Raw genomic sequence first — 17,962 nt, forward strand, 5'->3', positions numbered from 1 at the left:
TCTTTTTACTTCCTCCCCAACACTTGGCATAACGATGCAAAGCTGTAGCCACACGTGGCTATGTAAATAACACATTCCAGCGTAACCTTAATTTGTTGGTATCATTGTTAAAACGACCTGAGAGGTGCTTTACCGGTAGGAAAGAAAATAAAGAAATAACGCGAAAAATTCGTAAACTTAACGAGATTATACTCTACCTCTTTCTTTCTTGCTTTTTCGATGACGTCAGAGAAAGAAAAAACATATAAAAGAAAACGATGTAGTTTCCCAAAACGTGTTCCTTATCTCGACGGATTATACTCGAGAAAAATAATAGCGAACATTGGTTATGTAAGAAGCTCGTTAACCACAAGATTTAAAGCTCAAACTTACTCCCTCACTTATCCAATCGTTTTACGAACGGTCCAAATCCATGGCGCGATAACGTCTTATCACCCCTTAGTCTCCACGATTATGGCACATTTTCCTTAACTCTTATAGACGTTTACCTTATTCTTTATTTTTCTTCTTTTATTCTTTGTTCAGAAACAACTAATCATTCTACTCGATTATTTTAACAATCTTTCATCGTATTTTCATAGTTAAGTACTTACTTATATTTACTTACTCATTACCCCGTGCCATTCTTACAATCTCCAACGTGAAACTATTTTCCTTTACTTCAAATTTTAAATTACTTGTTTTACTGTAAATCATAGAAGAAAAAAGTAAAGTTTCAATTGTAATATTCCTTTTGATGAGTAGTTAAAAATTCAAGAAATATCAGAGTTAAAAAGGAGAAGAGGAAGAAGAAGAGATCGTTCGAGTATAGGTTGATACTCACGAAAATCGTTCGCTCGAGCTTGCAATATTAAAAACCACCCTTACTTCCCACCCCTACCCCCCTCCCACGTTTCACCTTTATCCATCGACTTGCTTCGCTCATGCTTGCCGCTTCGAATTGAACCAGCCCGAATTCATGAGACTACTTTTCTCCAAGTTTTCAGCGAGTGGTCTCGAGAAGTTTCAGTGTTAAGCTTTCAAATTCGCAATTGGCAAATTCTCCTTCCTTTTCCTTCTATTTCTCTTTCTCTCTCTCTTTCTCTCTCTCTCTCTCTCTCTCTCTCTCTCTCTCTCTCTCTATCTCTCTTTTACTCTCTGTCTATCTATCTGTCTTTATTCCTCTTTCTTCTCTGTTTCGTACCTTACTGCGAAATAAAGTAATGCTTGGTCCAGGGCCGTAGCGTTCTTGAGAACAGTAGCGGATTATAAATGAGTGGACGTAGCAAAGTTGTATTTTCATAGTCCTCGGCTACACCTACTTTCTTCTTTCGACAATTAAGTAGCATTTGGAAAGTCATTAGTTAAATATTGTGCCACTTTGATGGGCTTTTGTTGACATTCGTTCGACTAATTGACGTCACTTTAAGAACAAGAAGAAACGAAAGTTTCGCGTTTCGAGACAAAGGACGTAGTTGCTCCACTGGTAATTATTACGAGTTGTTGAATATCGAATTTTCTTCGATAAAAAGAATAGTAGGTTTTTGTTCCGATTTTCGAGGATAATTCGTGGATGCAAGAGAAAACATTTTATTTTTATTTATTTTTTTCTTTCTTTTTCTTTTTAATATAATTCTTTTCTAACATAAGATACGAAGTTGAAAAGAGCCGCGTAGTAAACCGTGTGCCAGGTAAAGCGAATTATTTTCAAAGGCTAGTTTTCTTTTGAAAGGATGAAAATACCAACGGGAACATCAACGTCCGAAGGAAAACCTCATTAGCATAAATAGAACGTACGCGGACGTATAACGGCCGACAAGCGGAACAATTTCCGTAGCAGAGAAAAGCTCCTAGAGGATCCACGGGACGTCACAAAATGGACATTTGGAGTCGCACTGAGAACATTTGTGGAACATGTTTTAGAGATCAGAATGAAACGTAGTAGGAACCTTTTACAAGGCTCGATTTTGCGCCCTACTAATAATACTTAAACGGGAAAAGACAAATGCGTTTGCCACGAAAACGTTCCACGCAATTACGCTCTTCTCGTTTCTAGTAAGATACCGTCCTCGTAATTTTTTCCCTATTATTTTTCTACCCTTATCTTCCCTTTTTCTTATTCTTCTTGCCTTTCTTTTTTTTTCTTTCTTTATCTTTAATGTCCGAAGAAAGAACGATTATTTTGTTCCTATCGTTTTCAGAAGAAATATCTTGCGTAGCTCGCGGCGGTATTGAAACAACGAATCGATATCGCAATCGTTCGAAGAAAAGAAAGAGATAGAGAAAGGAAGATAAAGACAAAAATTAAGAAAGAAGACTCGACAACCGATTACCTGCACGGTACGCGTACTTACCTCTTCGTCGTTTTTCTTTTCGAGGTTGTCCAACGGAGAAAGCTTCTAACGGGCTCGCATAGAAAGGAACAGGGAAAGATGAACGAAAAGTAGAAAGAAAGAGAGAGAAATAGAAAGGAGGATTGCCCTAAAGGTAGTTCTCTACCTGGTGGAAACTTGGAAATCCTTTTATTTACTTCAGCCGTGACGGTACCGAACGTGCCTGTCGTTGAGGATACTTTTGAAAGAAAATAAGAAAGGGAACGAACGAAAAGAGATAGAATGGATCGAGGTACATCTGTCCATACACGTTCTTCGAAGGTTGTTCGTGAACCCTTTTTGGCGAATCGAGGAATGATAGTAACTTTCGATAATTTGAATCAAATTAATGTGAAAAATACAATTATATTCTGAAACCTATCATTCTTTCTTTTAACGAACCGGTCGGCTATTAACTTATTTTATGTCGTGCGAGTGTAAAGAGGAAAAAAATTATAGAGAGAAATACATGGAAAAAAGTAAGTTTAAGTAAATTTAATCTTACAAGTTTTTTTTTCTTTTTATACTTACCCTTTTTTTCTGTCGAGTCTATTATGATGGTTAAAATCTTTCGATCTAACTTTTCGAACGTTCATTAATTTTCTCTTTTAATAATATCTATGCAACTATTTTCCTCAAAAGTTCAAATTTGCAGAATAAAAATAGACATATAATTTGTAAATCGATCTTATCGTAAACACATTATCACGTATATACTCGCTTCCATTTGCAGGTTCAATGATGTGAGTCGTCGTACACACCGGAGAACGTCAAATGTCAAACATCACAATGGGGTGAATAAGGTTAGTTACCCTTTACTCCTAACGCTGCATTAACTGGAGCGTTTGCACGAACGAACGATGTTACACTAGCGTGACATGATAATTTCCGGAATCCATTTATTATTGCAGAAAAATATGTTGTGTTCGATAACTATTTTTTTCTTCTTTTTTTCCTTATATAACGAAGTTGTTTTTTTTTTTATATTATATATGTAGAAAGAAAGAAAGTACTTGGAATTATTCGATAAAAAAAATCATTTCTTTCATAGCATTAAGTGTCCTTTTCTTTTTTTTTTTTAAACTCAATGACTTAGAAAATTCCTGTTCGTTTCTACCCAACATTCTTCTCCTCATTGCAATTACACACTTGGATACTTTGGGGTTTCCTCTCGACGCAGGACACTTCCGTTTCCATCGGACGTGACGTTGTTTACAGAACTCTTCAACTGACCGTATCCGAAAACTCGGCACATTCTCAAAACTTACATGATGAACGTTTCAAGTGAATCAAACTTCAAGAGACGAGTTTACCGATTCTTTTTCCTCCTTTTTTTATCTTCGATGTCTGAAAAGTCAAAAGGGAGACAAGGTCGTAATTGCTATTGTTGGAAACGAAACTTGACTCTTATGTTAGTCAACTCTTTTCTCTAATTGTAAGTGTTTATTTCTATTCCTTTCTTCTTTTTTGTTTTTTTACGAGAATATAACTTTCTCGAGAAAGTCTCAAAAAAAAAAAACAGCTATAAGTTTAACGAGGTATAAATTTAATCAGAAAATCTGAGTATCTTAGTTAAAATTATCCTCGAAATAACATTTTTGGCTATAAGAAAAGAAATAAACTTGAAAATAAACTTGCTGAGTAATCGTAGGAGAAGCATATTTATCGTATCTAAAGTGATTGACCAAATACAGAGCAAAAGGAAAAGTAAAAATAAATAGTAGAAATATTATATATTGTCAGTAGATGACTAACATTATGCTTTTTACGTGAAACCAAAAAAAAACAGGAATTCGCGGTTAATAGTGTCTACTCTTTACGTTCATTCTAGAATCCTACTTTTTTTTTTTATACTGAACTACGATTAACCGTGCAAAACAGATCGCGAGTTGTGCAATGAATGCCTCGAGCATTGATGTAATTAGCTGAAAACAATTTACCGTAGTTGGCAAGCTTGAACTCGGTCGCATGAGGTAACACGTTTTTCAGTTCGCGTTCGAACACAACAAACCATTAGTTTAACTAGTGTCCGTTATAAAAGCAAATAGCGCAAGGAAACGCGTTTACTACTTGGTGATCGCTACTTGGGCAAATGTAGTTGGACGTTCGCGTGCGTGTTTTCGTGCCATTCTTTCTTCCCCATCATTGATTCACACTCTCCTCATGAACTTAATGTATGTGCGTGTTTGTGTGGGCGTAAGAGAAATACCGCAAGAAGAAACTTATCCTCTTCAATGCATTTCATTTCCTACCTTTTACACGTCAAATGAAAAGATAGTAGAGTAGTACGAATAGTAGGTAACAGTTCTATGACTCAAGAGAGTTATCACGTGCTTCATTTCACACTCGGTTAATGAAGTAATTGTATTTAATCGTAGCAAATATCAATCGAACATCGCGTGATCCTATGAACACGGAAATACTCTTTGGTTATCATTGAACATTCAATGAGTATATCGATGATAATTCGATAATCCGCTAATTTTGCTAGTAAAACGATTCATTAAATGCGATAGGTTGTTACAATAGAAATACGCGTTTAATAATTGCCATTCAAGAGATTGAACATATTTTATAGTTACATTAATTGTACCACCATTGATAAAAAAAGTATTTCTATTTCTATTTAATACTTTTCACTGCACACACCAATATCCAACATCCTATTTTGTTCCTACATATTATCATCGAAGAGGAAAGATTTTACGCTATAAATCTTAAACCGATTTTAAAATCTGATTGAATGAAGATGAAAATATTCTTAACTGGATCGAAACAATGCTAATGAAACGTTGAAACGTAGAAGAAATTGTCTAGCCTGTTTCCGAGAAAAATACATACTATCCTTATCTGGCGTCATTAAGAGTACTATAGGTACGATGGTAACACCGTACACATCCGTTATTAAGCGACTGGAGGTTAGATATTTAGCGGAGAAGTTACCGGCGTCGCGGCATAGCGCAAGAATATTTACACGAGCAACGTTCGGTGCTTTCCGCGCTAATAAACCGTTCTACCGGCTCCTCCTTGCTAATTACTCAGCGAAAGAGCCTCAATCCTCTTTCCCTCCTTCCCTTAGCTCCAGCTGCTACTCCTTCCATCCACGATCTTTCTCTTCCCTTCTCTCCCTTCTCCCTTGTCCCTCTTACTCTTTACCCTTCTCTCCCTAGTCGCCTATTCCGGGTTCCTTCGAGCCATCGTACTGTCAACGACTTTCGACTACCATCGCCTTCTTATCCCTCTCTACCAACTCGACGCAATGAAAGATATGCTTGGTATCTCAGCAGGCTGATACCACACCTATAAACTGCTGCTTCATTGTCTCGTAAAAGCGTCTCTCGCTCTATATCCTTCTAAATCCTTCGAGGTATAATTAGTAATTCGCTTGGAATTCGAGGGAACGCGTTTAATCGTTATCTACTCCCTGTGAAATTGTCCCTAATGTTTTTATACTTTAAATATAATATTTTGTACGCTTTTTATAGATTATTTTGTTTATTGATTTATAACCCTTTTATTATCGATACCGATTCACGCGAGTATCGTTCTATATAAATTCGATTGTTTATACGATATGTCGCGGAGTACAAATTTTATATGAGTCGTTAGTAACGAAAGGGATTAATAAGGGAGTAAAGTTGTCTTTCAGGATTATGTATATATTAAGTTGGTGCAAAAATAATGGCCATTTCTAAAACTGATTTCATATCTGGAAACGGCCATTATTTTACACCAACCTAATAATACAAGATACATAATTTGAAGTATTAATAATCAATGTGTTCAAGTTTTCTAACAAATAAATAAACGAATAGAAAAGAAATAAAGTAAGAGTGGAGCGAGAAAAGAGGAAGATATTCGTGAGTCATGAATGAAAAAAAGAAAAAATAGGGTATCGAGAAAAGGCGAGGATAGATCTCGAAATCAACACAGTCACAAAATAATTTTCAGGAAGAAACTCGCGCGAAAGTTTAGCCTTGAGGAGGTAGAGAATTGTAGAGACGACTGAGAGAAATAGAATTAGAGGGCGCGAAATGGGAGACAGTAAAGTCGAATAATTAAGGATGACTCTTGGGAGTCGAGAAACATCTTTAATTCGGTACGGAGCAACCGTTAATATTAAACCCAGACGTCTTATTCGCTCTTAAAAAGAGAGAAACATTTTATTTTGTGAAGAACTGTATTTTCTCTCTCAGCCGATCTCGATCTTATCCAACGCAACGAACTAAACTCTTATTCCATCTTTCTTTCTCTTTTTTTTCTCTTTTTTTTTCTTGCTTTAACTGTATCTCTCTTTTCCTCTCTTTCTCTTTCACCCCACTCTTTCTCTATTTGTCCTTTCTAAGAAATAGAGCACGTTTTCTTAGCTCGTTATTAAAGCTCCTCCCTCTTCCGTCCGTTCGAGAGCGCAAGTTCTCGTCCTTTCAGTTCCTATAAAAGCCAAAGGGTACTCAACGACCTCGTGGACGGCTCTTCTTCTTCTTCTTCTTTCTTTCTACCAAAAACGAAATCTCGGGGAAGATCTTTTCTCCTGATTTTTCTCAAAAGAAGGATACTCTTGAAGCTTGGAAATCTCGATTCGCGCCACAATTTAACTTTAACGTATTACCGAGAAATGGATTAAAATGATTTTTATTATCCGATCGGGGGATAGAAAAAAAAACGATATTCGTTATTCTACGAAAGAAAGAAATATATGTTCCAAAAATTAATATATTTCGTTGAAATAACGAAAATAAAAATCGAAGGAGAAAATTGTTTATTACTTTAAAAAGAAAGAGAAGAGGGGTTGAAAATCTTCGTCTTTGCTGACTTGAAGTATTTCTCCTTCTACTACTTCTTCTTCCTCTTCTTACGGGACACACAGTGACGAAGGACGATCTAGCAGATTGCCAGAGGGTTTAATTAAGAGGGCGTGTTGTTGGTGACTCGTCGTTGATCAATAGCTGAAGGGGTGCTACCAGCTACCCCATAGACTAGAAACCCCCTCGAAGTCTCGTCGTTTCTTCCGTCATTCCCCCCTTTCACGTATAACTACTCGAACCTGTCTTTCGATCTATATAACCTTCTCTTTCTATCTTACATATTAGCTCACTCTCTCTTTCTCTTTTTCTCTTTCTCTCTTTCTCTCTTTCTCTTTAACTCTTCATCTCTTGGGCTCTCTTCGAAACAAGCTCTTCGATTGCTGAGGCTGGACACTAATACTCAACTACCAGGGTAGGTCTCTTTGATGTTGCCAGACCAGCAAGAGAGAGACGTTGTCATCGCGTTGTCATGGATACCTTAGCTACTTCGTGTCTACCTATCAAGCATAAAGAGCTTCTCTCTTGGCCTCCTTTCACGCTTAGAAATTAAGTGATCCGCCTTTCTAACGGTCCTACGAGTGTTGGCACATCACAGAAGCGACACTTATCGAAGATACGTATTATGACTTTAACACGTTCTTTTAGATTCTTTTATACTCTCGGAACTCTTTATCGAGATACGTTCGCGTTCACTTGAAACGTTCGAGCGTACTTTATCTTATTCAAAATAAGATCTTTGAATGAATGGATGAACGAACGAACGAACAATTCTCTTCTCATTCTTGTTTCTTCTCTCATTGGATTATTGGAATCGAGAAGAAACATCGTTGAATTCTCCGTACTACAAAGCAATATTTAAACTTTTACGAGCTCGAGCTTGTTCTTATTAAGTACCCATCTAATCTACCAAGTCACGGGATAATTGAAACGAATTCATTTCCAATCGACAATCGTATATTTGTCGTGGGAGCATGCGAGATCGACGAAACGCTGCTTGACACGAATTAACTTCCACGAGAGTGGAATGTTGATTTAGCGATCGGTAAATCGGTCGATGAATCCATCTTTACCAACGTCGTGTATTAACGTATAGATACTGTTTCAAATGTATAAAATAAACGCTCTCCTACAGTTCTCGTTCAAGTTACGTTCCATATTTGTTCAACGTTTGACGAAATGTTTCATCTCTTCTGCAATCGTTTAATATTCGACCCTCGTTTGTGGTCTCTTTCGTTTGCGAACATAAGAACAGTGGTTACACAAGATTATTCGAGGCGTATAATTTTTTTCCCAAACAAAACAAAAATCGGTCCATTTCTACTCCCTTTTTTGCTTATTATAATATATTTCCTTTTTACTTTCTTTTTCTTACATCGTTAAACCCTTACCTACAATCTTCTTACTTACAAAGGTCAGAAAATAATATTTCTGAGCGTATATTTAACAAACTTTAGGTCATCTTGATTGTTACTCGAAGTCAAAAAGTAAAACAAATTCTTGAAGATCCTAACAACTCCCTAAACGCAATTTTAACGTAAACAATTTTTCAACTACCATCTGGTAGCTTAATACTACTTTTATTTATATAATTCCAATACGATTGAGACTTGTCTTACACATTACCTAAAAACTCCATTCGATTTTGAAAATTTATCAAGGGACGTACTAACTTTTAAACGAATTATCGTGAAAACCTTAAGACGCGAAAACATTTCGTGAACTTCTAAAACGTTTAGCAATATCGTCCTTCATATTTGTCATCGGATTAAAGCTCGTGAAAGCTCTCTTATCAGATTCATCATCTAATCGAGAGAACGAGCAAATATAATCTTGGCTTTAGGCTGACTCCGGCTGTTCGAAGTCAAGCGAAATGCTATTTCCAAATGGATGCGATCTGTAAATACGAACCCAAAGATGATTAAATTCGAAATCGTAAATACCGAATCGTATAAGCAGATATGTATCCGTCTAGCCTTCAAACGGCAAAGTGGATAACAGAGTAGAATTAACGATGCCTCCTATATCATCAGTAACATCAGTACTGTGCTACGATAATTGTCAATTGCGGAATAATATGCATCATGTCTAGTTACAGATACATCATGTTTAATTACAGACCATGATTAGAATTAGTAGTGATCATTTTAAGGTTATTAGGATCTCTAACACTTCTCTATGTGTATCTTAAATTTCTAAAAACTAAGATTATTATTTTAATGCATATAATATATTATATGAGTAATATTTGATATATTATTATGATTATAATAATACTATATATAATATGATTTATACTATACAAATATATATATTTTGTATAGTACTATACAAAAATATGTTTTATTTTATTTCCCATTCGAAAAAAAGAAAGAAAAACAAAATTAATTTGCAGGGTATTAAAAGCAAAAAAAATTGTATTAGACCGGACTTCTCTAGCATCTTCGTATATACGTCTATATATTTGGTTGTTCGATCAATTGCCAAATTAATACAATAGGATAGCTCGATAAACGGCACTCCACGTCGTGGAAATGCTTCCAGATTGCATGGCCAACGGGCTGCCGATCGCAGTGTCCTAAACCACTTAACCACGCTCGGTGCGCCCTAGTGGTTAGACTTGCATTGAAAACGCTCTTGCCACGACGAGCATGACTCCATCTATCTCTATCTCTCTTTCTCCCTTGCTCACTCTTCGTCCATCTCCCCAACCCCTTCCCTCAATCTCTACCCCTCTCACTCAGTGGGCAAATCCTTTGGACTTTCGGAATTCGCGGTATCAACGCGTCGTTCCTGAATTCAGGATTAGCAGGCCGTGAACGGGCGTGCGCACGTTCGCGAGATGGCCACCGTTACTGTTTGTTACCGGAGTTAACGCTAATCCATGTGAAAAGGGAATGGTCATAGGATAATTTGTGACTTATTGCACTGACAGTTGAAGCTGCCGGAACGCTGGATTAGAACGGTTCGCTTGTAACCGTATGCGTTCGTATCTGTATGTGTTCGTATACGTTACCGTATCAACTATACGTATTTTATAATAGTGATGAAATATTGGAAAAGATACAACGATCATGCTACTTTTAACATTCAAATCTATATACGTAAATGATTTGTTGTTTAAATGTTTTCCAATCGTCGTTGATGATCATCGATTTTTAGTATCGCACACACACACACACACACACACGATTAGCTACTGGAAGATGGTAAGTAAAAGCGAGACCAAGAGAAGCATCGAAATAACATATACCTATAGAGCCATAAATCGGAAAGGGTACTGCCGACGCAGCAATGGTATTACCTACTACAGACTAACCGTTGCATGTATCGATGAAGAATGAAAACGTGAATTCGCAGACAAACACATATATGTATGTATATGGTTGAGAGGAGACCTGAATATAACAGTCCTCGATGCTAGAGAGTATGAGAATGAAGGGGTTTGAATGGAAGCGAAGAGAAAATAGGGATATTAATCCACAAGTAACTCAGTGCACAGTAAACTCTCGTATACGTAGATATATACCTACATGTATGTGGGAGAGAACGTTGGTCCGTTGAGTGTACCGGGTGTCCCGGTTAAACCAAGGAGTGGGACTACGTTGCTGATTTACATCCAAAGTCTTGGAGAAGTTCTCTCTCGTGAACGCAAGCGCTCAGTCGTGGGACGAAGAGCACGAGTTTAGCGAGCTTTTTGGCACGTCCGTGCTTCCTGACTAATTGCTAAGCTCCGACGTGGCGCCGCTAATTCGGCTCTTATCAAGACTGGCACGTTTAAGGTAACCAACCGCGTGGCAGTTTTGCCCTTACACCACGAAGATGCTTCGGGCAACTTGTTATTAATAAGTACCCCAAGACCTGGGCTATTACAATGTTGGTATCAAGTATTTGAGACGTTCAAGCGGTCGCGAAGTAGGTCCTCGATTAGGATAAGCACTTCTCGTTAGATGTGTCTGCTATGAAATATTTCTCTCTCTCTCTCTCTCTCTCTCTCTCTCTCTCTCTCTCTCTCTCTCTCTCTCTCTCTCTCTCTTTCCCTGTCTCTTTTTCGTATTAGTGTTAGTTTATCCTGTATATGATCGTTTCTAGGGAAATACGTCAACTTTTTTATTAAACCTTTGCAGTAGTTTATTCCAAAGAATTTTTTCTATTTTACGTAGACATCGAATAGTATAAATTTCTTCAACCGACGAAACGCTAAAGTATGTAGAAAGTTTTCAACAGGGCAAGAAAGAAAATTGCTCGTTTCCTATACTTTCGTATCGCAAAGGGCGAAACGATTTCCTTGCATCGAGAACCACTCGGGAATCTAGAAACGCAATATCAGCGTAGATCTTTCTGCGGACTCCCGTTGAAAATCCTGTTGCGTGCCGCACGAAATAGAGATCGGGTTGCGCGAGGCAGGTAGGTAATATGAAAACGTTTTCAGAGGTACTTCGGAAGTATATCAAAGTAATCGAAGCACGCACACTTTTCTACGTTAGAGGGAACTCTATCTTTTCCTATACTAACTAACTACGACTACTACTACTACTACTAACACAACCATAAAAAGTTATTCTTACTTGTTCTTTTTTCTTTCGCGACGTCGGCGTCGCTTGGGTAAAATAAAAATTTCATTAAGATAAAAGGAAAACCGTGAAGTAAGAAAGAAGGAAAGAAAGTAAAAAACATAGAGACGAGAGAGAGAGAGAGAGAGAGAGAGAGAGAGGAACAACTCGTATTTGTCGACGAGAATCAGAAATGAAATGTTTCGGATAGTAAAGCACGATAACGTAAGAGATTAAGCGTAGGATTAGCTGCGGAATTCTTGGCAATGCCACTCTCTCTCGAAGAATAAAACGGAAAGAAAGAGAGAGAGAGAGAGAGAGAGAGGAAAATAGAAGGCTGCAGGAATATAGGGATGAGGGTAAAGTGGGATTTTTCCATTACCTTTTTTTCTCCACCCTCGTCCCATGCAGTTACCGTCCGCGAGAGTGCGCATGATAAATGAATTGGACGAAATCCGAATACCCATTGTTTCGCGTTAACGAGGGTCCACGAATGCGTTATGCCGAGAGGGACACATGGAAGTGTCGCTGCCTTTAAACGCGATATTACGGCCTGTTAGAGACGGATGGACTCCTGGACAATGCTCTCTCGGGAGGATCTTTTTCAGTCCTCTTTCCATTTATTCCCCTTTTCGATTCTTTCTTTCTTTCTTTCTTCCTTCCTTTTTTCTACCTTTTTTTTAAAGCTCTCTCTCTCTCCCCCCCCCTTCCTTCCTTCCTTCCTTCCTTCTATTCGATTCTCCTTTGTATCAGAATTAAGGCCGTCGATCGAATTCCTTTGATTCGGATAATCCATGATTAAGCGTCAAATCCGAAAGCCTTCCGAATGAGCGGCGCTACCAAGATTTATGACTGGGACTTTCGATTCTTTCTTCAAAGAATTTTCCCTCGATTTACGCTTAATCTCTCTTCTCCTCTCTTCTCTCTTCTTCTTCATCTTCCTCATCTATGAGGGAAAAGAAGAAAAAGAATATTCGAGAAGAAACAATGTGTTGTATCTGTGAACAATGGAAATGAAAATAAATGTATGTTACGTTTTTATCCGTTTTTTTTGTCTCGTTGTCTTTTTCTATCATATGTATGTACTACAGCAGTTTTGTATCGATAGCGCGCAATTTCGATGAACGCACCAATCCTTGCATCGACTAGCTTATTTACGATCCTGTCGGAAATATCGGGACGTACTACGCTCCCCCTTTCTCTCTTTTTCTCTCTCTCTCTCTCTCTCACTCTCTCTCTCTCTCTTTCGATCTCTCTATCTCATGGAACATGAGATACAATATATTCGTGTTGCGAATAAATACGCCAAACGTTCCTTGATTTACCGCTTTTTCCGCGTTATTCGCAAATTTTGTCTCGTAATTTTTATCGACTGGACGCGATGTTTACGTCGTATGTAAAACATTGTCGTATTGTATTATATAACCGATATTACATTACGCGCTTAACTAACGCGAAAAGGAAACTAGTATATCGAAAGTAATAAATAAAAAATAAATCAAAAAGGAAATTTTTTTTTTAATGCAAAGATAAAAAATGTGTAATAAAATTTAGGAGGACAGGTATTGAGAAGAAAATGAGAAAAAAAAAAGAATGAAAAATATTGTTGATAGTTAGTCTCGACAGGCTATCGTAATGACCGAGTTAGGCTTGTAATTTCGGGCGCCATTAGGTGGCATTAAATCGGATTTCGCCATGATGGACTACTTCCTCTTTCGTCTTAAAGAAGCAAACCGACCCTTCATTACACGCACGAAATCGTCGTTGTTGCGACTAGGATTTTCCACGAACAATTTAACGTTCCTTCGTTCGTTCCTTCGATCGTTCGGTTGCGCCAGGTACCGAACATACTAGTTAAAGATATCCTAACAAGAAGACTTATATTCTTTTCTTCGATGATTCCTTTTGTTTGATCGATAACAAAGCGAGTTACGCGTCAACCTTCCTACTTTCATTGTTCCAAATGAGACAAGAACAATCCGGTCGCATAAATCGTCCATCTGTTCGTTAAATGCGCAAAGAAAGAAGCAGAAAAATTAAGAAGGAGAAAGATAGAGAGAGGAAGAGAGAGAGAGAGAGAGAGAGAGAGAGAGGGGAGGGGAGTGAGAGAACATTATTAAACTCGTTTAAGCACCCTGATTGCTGGTAGCTCCGCGAACCGTTAACTAACGTTATTATTGAAACCGTAAAATATGATTGGAAAGCTCCCTGCGTGACCCTACGTGATAACCATAAAAGATGACCCATTCTCTCGCTCGCTTAAGTATTAACCAATTAACGAAGTTATCGATGAATAGTTTCCTCGAGCTTTGAGCTTGTAAAATACGTTTATCTATTATTAATCTATTGCAAAACTCTTTTTTTGCCGTTAGATTAATATAATATTAATTTATTTAAATAACGCCGTTAACTCTCTTCTATGATCTTGTTTTAATTAAAAGGACGTTCCTTTAATTTCTACGATATTTCCTTATCCTTACGATTCGTTGATGTTTCCACTCGAAAGAGCTTTTTTTACTCTCGTTTGCTGTCGTACCTTGTCCTCGCATTAATCTTTCGCCTAACATCTGGAACGAACGTAGAGAACGTATTTGCGATCCTTCGTAAATATGCATAAGCAATTCCTTTTCGTAGACGTCTCGGTGACAAAGAAAATCGATCGATGCAAAGAAGGACACATTGTGCGTAAAACCCTTCTTCTTCGTTGCTTCGAAGGGTGTCTCAAACACACTTCTATAGTATTCATCCAGTGCCCTTTCAAAGCTCCTAACACGCGTATCGTTAAGGGTGCTACAGTCTGATAGCAAGTCTATTCCATGCACAAAGAATCTTGAAAATTGTATGGGCTTTCCGTCTCATTACCAACCCCACCCGGTTGTTTCATCGTCCGTTTGTTCTTTCATTTTCATTTTTATTGCATCAAGTAAATTTCAATCGAATATATCTTCTCCGACATCTTTGACTGATTATTAATAACTTGTTGCTACGTGCTATTTTAAAGTATTAACCGAGAATAAAATAAAAAAGAAATGTGCCTTGAACTTACACCCAACTAAAGTAAAACCTTCAGTATTTTATTTTGACAACATTATTAAATTATTAATTATTTTTTTCTCTACATTTACACTCTATTCTAAAACTGAAATTATTAAAAGTATCTCTGTGTAGACATAACATATTTTAAATATTAATTTTACTTCTTGAATAAATGATCAGGATATAGAAGTAAATATAGAAAATATAGGAGAAAAGTCAGTGAATTGGTGGTGTCTAAGGACATTGGGTCCTTTGGCGGAATCTAGCTGGACGTGAAACACCTTCCCGAAAGAAGTCTTACTTGAAAAATTGTTTTACGCAGAAGAGGGAAAGAAACAAATAGGTTAATCCATGACGTGTTCACGCTTGATTATCATTATTACTATTATTATTTAAATAAAAATCGAAGCCGCAATAAAGCTTTCAATATTGTGTTTTCTCGCGTGTATCCTGATTCCCATTTGAGATCGTTCAAAAGTAATTGCGCAACGAATCGTCGCGTATCATTGCATAGAAAGTCAGTAAAAAAATAGGTGTGCATTAACGTGCGAGAAATTGAGCAGAAAAAATGTATTTAACACGAGCTACGAGCGACTAATGTAAATCGATAAACTTTTCGCATCGAACCATTTCCATTGTCATTGACGATACAGAGAAGCTTTTATTTTTTAAATATCATTCATTTAAAGAAAAAACAAGAAGAGAATAAAACACACAGGCTAAAATCACGTTTTATTTCAAAACAATCATGGGCAGCTATTAAAATATCGAACGATCGTATTCAGTTGGATACATTCGTCGTACGTTCCAGAAACAAATATTCGTTTCAATATCGATTTCCCTGTATGCGATCCGACTTGTTGATCTACAGTCCATGACGCGAAATTCTCTGATTTTCACTTTGGAATATACGTTTAGGTTCGGTTCGGTAAACCAATCCTCTGGACATCGATACAATATCCTCTCGATTGAAACTAAAACTTTCGACATTTTTAAATAAATCAAAGCGATACTATTTACGAATACCATGTAAAAAAAAAACAATCGCATAGTCGTGATTTTCATAATCACGTCGACGTCAATAATGCTAACTGGAGTAAGTAATCCACATTTAGAAAAAAAAAAGAAAGAAGAAGAATAGATGGATTCCAATGAAACGGAACGAGTCAGTGAAGAGAAATACGATTAAATTCAGTCGAAGTTCATTTCTGTAGAAATTCTTTAGTCATTTTTCTCACGTACCATTTTATTCAAGTTTTTTTAAAATTAAGTCGATAGCGAATTGTGCAGATCGAAAAGGGAAACGAGTTTGAGAAGAGTCTACTCACGACTGTTAACCTTACCACGATCGATCCCAAACGAACCATACTTTACCAGAGCTCGATTCTATTTACGACAGTGGAAGTCGCAAGGTATAAGGGGGATAAACCGCAACGATCATAAAACCTCAACCGTGGTATATCGATCGTTCTCTTTTTATTTTTCAACCAATTTTTTCTCTTAATCGCATTTATGTCTATGAAGTTACACACCGGTGCACGTCTTATTTACTTGTTTTTATCGTAAGAATTTTTCAACAAAGACAACAATTACATACAACCTAACTGAAGATAAGAATAAATAAAACCTAAATTATTATTTTCTTTTTGTTTTCTCAAGAATAATCTCCCTGCAAAGAAAAAATTGAACAACCTTTTGTAACTCACTGAACAAACAGGTAACCTAATCACTATCCAAAGAACATCTTGAACATAACAAGTTCGATGATACTAGTAGGAAATATTAAAGCAGAAGCAAGTCCTTCCTTTCATCCCTATCCTCTTACTATGCTCTTCGCCCCTTTTCTCTCCCTTCGTCGATACTAGGAACATAGTATATAGAAGGGTTCACCATCGCCAACGTGATTTCCACCTAGCCTCGTAAACGAAGCGCAGTTTGGTGGATAGTTAATTACTTAGGTAGGTTGCAGTCACTAACATGGAAATTCTAAGGGTGCTTTCTCGCCCAGGCTGCTGCCCAGTACTTCTGCTCACACTATAACTATCTCGATTCAGGAAGTAGTTACATGCCCAAGGAATAACATCGCGAAAACTCACTTGAGAAAATGAAATCTATTCGAGTGAACCTTCTACGTGTCTGCCCCGAACATCCTTTCCCCTTCCCAACAGCCCTTCTTTCTTTACTTTCTCCCACCATCAACTGCATTCGCATCTCTTTCGTTTTATATCGCATTGAACTAACCCTCACCATCATTCCTACGATCTTCTTTAGCAACCCCTCTGCCTCCCTCTCCTTCTTTTTTTCTCTCTCTCTCTCTCTCCCTTTTGCTTCTGGCAATTCCACGCAAAAGCTTCGGAACTCCCACAGTGCTTTATACGCCCTTGTTTGACTTGTGCTCTAACTACCCGCTCAGAACCAACCTTATATTTTACTTCAAGAGCGAGGAACGCCAACTCGTATGATTGAAAACTACCGGAAAGTACTTGCATCATGAACAACCCTTACAATCTTCACCACCAATTCCCTCTTCTTCTTCTTTATCTCTTGTTTTCTTTTTGTTTTTCTTGTTTTCCTTTTTTCATTTTATTTCTGACGTGATTCGCATCCCGTTCCTTTCGATACATTTTAAGTTTTATGCTCTTGGGAATTTATGGAAAGATATCTCAAATCGTCATCTCGAGTTTAACTTTGTTGTTGATGATACTTGCTATAATTCAAGCGTATAAGTCAAGCGTATAAGTCAAGCGTAATCGTTTTTATCTATCATACTAATAACGATATTCGAATGATATGTTTTAAAATGGCCGAAAGGGCTTTTCTGAACTTTGTTATTTTTCTCGAGAAAATATACTGTATTTTCTTCTATCGTGATAATTCTTCCCTTAGCTAACAGAGAAATGGTTCCACATTGATCACCGCTTTCCTTTCGATCGATCCATTAGTCGATAAAGATAATTTCAAGTATCAATATCGTCGACATTAAAACTACACGGAAGATAGAAATTATTTGCTTTCATGTATTTCTCTTTTCTCATTTTTCTATTTCTTTCTAGTTCTTCCTTTTCTTCTTTTTCTATTTATTCTTCTTGGTTTAAAGATAGAAATTTTCTAATAATGAGAAAAATATATTCCATTCGGAAACGATCTTAACTAAGTTTTATCATGAACATCGATTTTTTGTACATTTTTTTATTAACGTTCTATCACAAATTTAGGTTCG

At 37.1% G+C, this 17,962-nt stretch overlaps 1 long non-coding RNA gene across 2 annotated transcripts in view; it reads left to right on the top strand.

Moving 5' to 3' along the window:
* Positions 1–17,962, top strand: part of LOC106789912 — a 165,732-nt gene that overhangs the window by 31,949 nt on the left and 115,821 nt on the right. For both annotated transcript variants that reach the window (XR_001382038.1, XR_001382037.1), the window contains exon 2: positions 3,085–3,154. This is a non-coding gene — a long non-coding RNA (uncharacterized LOC106789912). The remainder of the gene's footprint in view (positions 1–3,084; positions 3,155–17,962) is intronic.

The sequence above is a fragment of the Polistes canadensis genome, unplaced genomic scaffold (assembly GCF_001313835.1).
Source record: "Polistes canadensis isolate GaletaPanama2010 unplaced genomic scaffold, ASM131383v1 scaffold_207, whole genome shotgun sequence".
NCBI lineage: Eukaryota > Metazoa > Arthropoda > Insecta > Hymenoptera > Vespidae > Polistes > Polistes canadensis.